We start from the raw sequence: 6,274 nt of genomic DNA on the forward strand, positions 1-6,274 counted from the left end.
TTACAAGTCTGTCAGTGTCAACACTTATTAAAATTTTATTCTTTCTTTAATTTTCAAAACGCCAAATCAAGCTATAATCACTTGGCTTAAAGTTTCAAGTGATTAGCTGGATTTAAACCTGCGACATCAGGACAGAAACCTCACACCCTAACTACTAGACCAGCTGCTTCCCCTTGAGTAATATGTTAAAATTTAGACAAGTAGCTTTGCAAAGAACCTAGGATTTTAACAGCAAAAATTCTATTATCTTCACTTCACAATATTGTTAGGAGTTTTAAACATTCAAATTTTAATGTGTGACGTGACAATATACATCTAAATCTTAGATGATAAGCCTTTTTACCATCTGTCAGGGAATAGTATATTTCTTTACTAGTACCAAAAGTGGTATTTCCCGGTCGGTGCACAATCGTGTATCATGTGTGAGGCAAAGCTGAACACAAGAATTTCATAAGCAAGGCGAAGGTAAGCATGTCAGGATGAGTTTCATGTTTGAGGCGAGCCCGAGAATAATTGGAGCAAGTGCAGGAAAATCCTTTTGGTTCGAGTTATGAACGATATTTTTCGTCACGACGAATTTGTGCCAATTTCAATATTTGTTTCCAGTTGAGATTGTTTAACAATGAAAACAGTTTTTAAATATAAATAAGGAAGGTAAGGAAACACTGATGTGCAGATTAAGAACCGATTAGGAAGGAGGGAAAGTAAGTTTAGAACAAGGGAAAATCAGCTGATCGTTTTCCCTTGCTCTGAATTAGAGCTCGGGACACAATTATTTACTTTGATATCAGCTGTTATTGAAAATATATCTACTTTCTGTACAGAGCTATAAAAAGAGTATACATGATTCAATCAGAATTGGACGTTAATAGGTGGCTTAGGTTAGTCAGTCGATCCACGGCAGCTTGGGTTCATATTCTGGTGTACAACAATCATTTTTAGTGCAGTTCAACTCTAGTACTGAATAGGCTCATCGTTTACTTTGCACAGTAACTTTTTCATCTGGAAAGAATAGTGAAAATCGAGTGGAGTTTTTACTTCTCGAGCCAGTCAATTTGGACAAGGCAGTTTTGTTACCATATTTCTTGCAGGGGTTCCATTCTTGGAACTAGATTTGTTTCCCACTCAGTTATTTGGTCTTTTCCCATGTAACTTTCTCCATCATTTGTATATTATTTCAGTATACTAGTCACCTTCTCCTCTTCCTCAGTCTCTCCTGTCTCAAGCTCCTCTAGGTTAGCTACCCTATCCTGAGCTCCTCCCCTCAGAGTCCTCCGTTCCCTTGAGTTCCTGTTCCATGAGTCTCTCGCCATCTTCCTCTGAGTGAAGCTATTTCAGTATCATCTGATTCATCTCTCATTAATGTGATATTATAGAACCGCTTCTCAACTACTGGTGTGATTGATATTTTGAAGATGTTCTGCAGGTGTATCTCTTGTTTTATCAATCTGAAAAAATGCAATGAAATTACTAAATTGAACACAATACAATCCAAACTGAATAGGTATCTAGAGGTCCCTCATCATGGAAGGAATCAAAATCAGCAGGCAAAGTCAGGAAAATGAAAAATCTCCTTATAATGATCCTGGATTTGGTCTAGCCGTGCATATAAAATTGAATGACATAAATTTCAATAAATAATAAAAACGAAAGGTTTATGGTGAACAAATGCGTACCTGTGATCCATTCGGTCCAACTGTTTCGGTTCTTCAAAATATCTGTTTTAGGTCAAGCATTTAAATGAGATAAATCGATATTCAATAATGTTCTTCTTCTACCTGAGTCCTGAATTATTATTTACTGTTTGTAGCTCCAAAAGAACCTAAAACCAATAATGCATGTCAGTACTTATTTTTTGTAGTTTTGTTGCTCTATGAATAAGATTAGGAATAACCCTACTTATATACACGAAAAGCATTATGAATCGGACAGTATAGAGCTCTAGCAAAGTAGACATTCTTTTAAAAATCAAGAAAATATTGTCTTTGGAAAGGAAAAAATTACGAAATATTTTTTAATTACTAATAATGGTAAAAACTTACCTTGTCGGGCAATCCTTAACATGTACTGTAGTGTTTTAAGCTTGCTACATATGTTTCGGCAGTTCTTTAACTTCGCAATCGTCAGGCTTACAAAAGGATCCTCGACGCTCTACCACTGGACCAGTGACCAGCTAACATAGGAATAGGACGTCTACTTGAGTCAATAGTCAAATCCTTAAGTTAGCAATAACACAAACATCTAAAGAAAAAACTCAAGAAAATCTAAAGAAAAGGTGTAAATGATATAAACATCTCCCACAAAACCTCTTTATTTTCAATAGAATACAAAAATTGGACAATGTAAAAGGAGTAGAAATACAAACAACAAGCAACAAAATTGAGTGAGCAAAGCAATCACGAAGACACGATCGAGAAAATCACAGCCTCTCTTTATACGAAAAAGTGCAACAAATACTACGGTGCCTCATGTTCACAACAACCACCGATATAACACTGTACAGATGTGATAATGGTAAAATGCTGCAGGAAGAAAAACTCGAAAACATAACATGACATCCCGGCAGTTTGATTGACAAAACATACATTGGTGTTAATAGATCCACTTAACTTAGTTTGTTGTTTAAGGCGAATCATTAATTGATACACGCTGCTATAACAATGAAATTGAATATGTTTTGTATCTCCAACAAATAGTGATGGTCTAATAGTGATGGTCAAAACCAGAAATTTCGAATCGTGAAACTGAAACTGAAAAAATTGTATCCCAAATTTCAAACCTTAAAAGCGCAACTTTTTACCAACCTGGTTAAGATTACAAAAAATCCACGTACTGTTGTGGTATGTCACGCAATCAAAACTGAAAGAAATCGGACTCCTGGCCATTTAGAATTAAATTTGATTTAGTGTTTGTTATTTAGAAAATTATATTTTTTATAGGTTTAAAGTTGTCTAGCCACATACCGAGAGTCACATATTGGGGAATAATTCATACCATTAAACCTAGACAACTTTAAACATATAAAAAACATAATTTTCTAAATAACAAAAACTAAATCAAATTTAATTCTCAACACTCACATAATAACATTAATAAGATCAATTCAATCATATTGGGGCAATATTTACTTGTGTTTAATAAACATTAATACGAAACTGTATTGTATGTGCGTCGTTGTTGAATTAGTAGTAAAATTACTAGACCTGTTGGCGTTCAGAATATAATTTCATCAGTGTTATTGGTGAACTGTTTGCTCCATTGCTGCCAGCTTAAAAATGTTAGTTTGAATCTAGTTATGTAAATGGAAATTTATGTTTATGATTCATGAGGAATAAAATACCAAACAAATTTGATTTGTTTCCTTGTAAGGTCATTGAAAGATATTGCACAATATTTTGAGAGCAAACAGGAGAAAGAAATCGATTATGTTTGTATCTACAACGTCACTAGTGAAGAGACAACAAAAAACAGAAGGCTTGCGTCTGATCGAATCTCGAAACCAAAACTTCTTGAATTTCACAGATCGAATCTCGAAACAGATACTTCTTGCAAACCCCCTAATCGAATCCCAAAATCAAGATTGAATCTCGGCCAATAGAAACTTTTCCAAGGTTTTGATAGTTTTGATATCTGAGGTCCGGTTTTGACGCATCACTAATTAATAAGTATGTGGCTGTGACTTATGTATAAATATCTACATTGTACGGTATTGTAGGTGTTATTAATTAGTTAACATGTTTTTCACTTAAATTTATTAGAAAAATAATTCCTTATTGCTGGGACTGAGCTTGTCGACATTAACTATCTATTCTAGTTCTAATTCAAAAGGAAAAAAAATACATGTTAATATAGATGGGCTGAATTTTCTAGAAACTAATTTGAATTGAGTTCACAGTTCGATAACGTAGTATAAAGGACATATGTTTGATGTAAAAGCCGATTGTTGATACGTTTAACCATCTAAAAATTGGAATCAAATTCTTAAGTGCCTAAGTATGAAAAAATTTAATTACTTTATACATTCCTGTATAAAACTGAACTACAAACTTCTTCCAACAGCTAGAAGGCTAGCAGCCAGAATATTTTTAATCTTTTTATTAGCATGATACATACAAATTTTATGTTGCTTTATATTTGGCAACTGTATCAAGGGTTGTTCACTACTTCACAAAACATGGAATTTCTTTTCAGTAGCGGAAAAAATTTCATTAATCGATAAGATTTTTGGCTTGGATTAATTTAAAGGCACAGGACTAACATTACGCTAACGGTTTTACTAAGGCAGGCATGGTTAGATACTAGACGGAAACATGTAAGTTGATGCGGTAATTACTTTTTAACATGGTAGGCAGTTTATAAAGAGATTTATGTATCACAAATCCACAATGGTAATTGAAGTAGACTAGGCTCTAAATATATTGGTTAGGCGTAAAGACAGACATAAAGAATTCACAGCACTTAAAGTAAAAAACAAATTTCTTTTCATTAGTTACGCTAGGAATAGATATAACCAACAACCTTCTGAATTATACAACCTAAAAAATAAATATCAGTAGAACAGTAAAAAAACACACAGTAAAAAAGTTATCACAAGTACAAAATGTGAAAAACCTTAATTTATTATAACATTGAAAGACATATTACCAGAAACTATTTGGAATTAGTGTAACAACTTTGGAAATGGCTGTTTTAAAAAAATTGTTACATTATATTAATAAAAATGTAGCAAACAAAGTTTTACACACGGCAGTGCAGGACATTCAAACACAAATGTCGGAATGTAATTTAGTTGGAAGATCAGCTACAATTAAACTGTAAGCTTTGAAATTAGCTTCGTAAAAGAGGAATAAACCCTCAAACTTGTTTTCCTGAAGCTTAAACGTAAAAGTTAAAATAGAAAATATTTGTAGAAAAATTATCGATCATGTTCTTGGAGACAACCAAACCGATTAGTTATTTCATTATTTAAAATATTCCTGTTTTATACTATAAATGTAAAATATTATGGGAAAAATAATGATAAATATAAACCCCATATAAGAAGTTTTTACTTATAACAGAAATTGATGTAAAAAAACTTGTGCGATCATTTTTTTTTTCATTGTAGTTTGACCCTTCATAAATATGTAGTGTTAAAATAAAAAGTCTATATGGTATTTTGAAAAGACATCGAATCCAATACAAACTTTCATATTTAGTTATAAACATGGTGCTTAAAAGGTTTCACGAAGCAATAGTAATGAAAACTATAAACTTACTTATCACTTGCCATCAACAAACTGAAAATCTTGAGTCTCATATCACAAATAGGAATTGTGCGCTAATTTATCCTTACAAACGATATATTAAATAACAAACAAAAACTTATAAAGGATACTGATGGTAAATATAGGTAACAAATAAATTAAGAAATAAAACTAAATCACTACAGTATAGAATAAATATGCGAAATAAAATAAATAATGGTGAAAAAAATAAATATTGTGCTATAAAAATACAAATCTCGTAAATAAAATAATAAAATAACAAAACATTTCTTTGACTTAGTGTTAATTACTAGTAATACTCAGTGTCAAGACGAAAAATCCAGAACATCTTGAAATTGAATCTAAACGCAAAACTTATCACTGATGCAAGAGTAGTAGAAATCATTTTTAAATATATTGCATAGTTTGTGAACGTTATTTTCAATTCAGGTTAACGGTGTGTTCTATTGACAGGGATGACTAGGGTGTAAAGAGTATAAACTTCTGGTAACAATGTAATACTGATCTGACTAGTAGTTAAAGATCAGAAATAACGCTTGGGAACAAAAATTAAAAATTAACGAAATCAAAAATATTTCTCAAATTTTGGCTTTTGCAACTTAATCAAGGGTTAAAATCCTTAGAAGAATAGAATATCATCATCATGAACATACCTAGAATGTGTTTAGAATGTTTTTTTTAATGAACCGGTTATTTGTAATAGTCACTATTCACTATCTGTAGTTAACCCTAAAAAACAATTTGAACACTTTCTTGTCACCGAAACACTAATCAACTTTTTGTAAAACGTGATGTTTGTTTCTTGTACTATTCGTAATCATTAGCTCTGTTTATTTGCAATGTCGTTTTACCAGTAGAGGAAAAAGCATAGGGTTTTAAAATGATTGATTTTTTGGGGGGAAATGTCTTCACAATTATGTGTAAGGGATCAAAAGCTTGAAATTTTATATTGTATTCATTTCATTCCCTACATCAAATATTAAAAACTGTACAAATATTTAGGTTGA

This window comes from Macrosteles quadrilineatus, unplaced genomic scaffold (genome assembly GCF_028750875.1).
Source record: "Macrosteles quadrilineatus isolate MER2022 unplaced genomic scaffold, UCM_ALF_1.0 Scaffold_1__1_contigs__length_201487025, whole genome shotgun sequence".
Taxonomy (NCBI): domain Eukaryota; kingdom Metazoa; phylum Arthropoda; class Insecta; order Hemiptera; family Cicadellidae; genus Macrosteles; species Macrosteles quadrilineatus.